Raw genomic sequence first — 1,154 nt, forward strand, 5'->3', positions numbered from 1 at the left:
TAGTGATTTTCCCAGTTTTTCAGTGCTGTTCAAATCTTTGAGTTTCACATGTACAGGGGTGTATTAGGGACAATCCCCTCTAGCCCAGATGGACCGTCTTGGGATCTTGCGATATCCCTTTCTTCAGACCCACCATTTTGAAATTTCTGCTCCCCTGCAGAGCACCTGATTGTTCCAGTGAGAGTTCTGCTCAAAAACAAGAAAGGAGTGAAGTGGACTAGTGAAATTTACTCCTTTTCTGTTTGGACGTTTGAAATTTGGGCCTTTTGCATTTCTTTTTCCATTGAGGAGATCTTCAAAGCCAAAGGGATGGTTGAATCTCTCAGGCTGAGAACTTTGACATCCTCATGTTGCTTGTACTGCTGATTCCTATTAATCATATACAATCCTGCTACACTGTGAGCCACCTAATAATAACTGTGGCATTTCAGTGTTTACTATGTGCTAGGCACTGTAGTAAGCATTGGGGTAGATACAAGCAAATCAGATTGGACAGTCCCTGTCCCATATGGGGCTGACAGTTTCAATCCCCATTTTACAGACGAGGTAACTGAGGCCCAGATAAGTGAAGTGACTTGTCCAAGGTCACACAGCAGACAAGTTGCAGAACCAGGATTGGAACCCATGACCTTCGGATTCCCAGGCCCATGCTCTGTCCACTAAGCCATACTGCTTCTCTAAAATAATTTTAGAATAAAATCGGTCTACTTGGAAACTGGCCCCCAGATCCAGCCTGCACAGCCCTCCCTCTGCCCATTCTTGGTTTTGCAACGTCCATGCCACCACCCAACACACAACCACCGGCCAAGTTTATGCTTGCCAAATCTCTAGGAGATTCAGGTGCTGACATCCAACTGGGTCACAGTTATCAGGTAATTTACATGAACTGGTTTTGGTGTCAGGGGAGCAGAGATAGCTGAATATCCAGGGCAAAATAAATCTTGGGCTTCAATTAGCTAGATCATCTGCAAACAATGCCCTTTTTTTGTAAATACTAGGGGAACAGGGAACCTCAATTCTCACTGAATTCGGTTCTTTCTGTCTTACACTCTGTCTTCGAAAGATTACTGGCTCTGGAAGTTGCTATTGCACGGTGCCCTTACTCCCATACCCACTAGTACAGCTCACTGTACCATCAAAACCACTGTGAAGTC

Source organism: Tachyglossus aculeatus, chromosome X1 (assembly GCF_015852505.1).
Source record: "Tachyglossus aculeatus isolate mTacAcu1 chromosome X1, mTacAcu1.pri, whole genome shotgun sequence".
Taxonomy (NCBI): domain Eukaryota; kingdom Metazoa; phylum Chordata; class Mammalia; order Monotremata; family Tachyglossidae; genus Tachyglossus; species Tachyglossus aculeatus.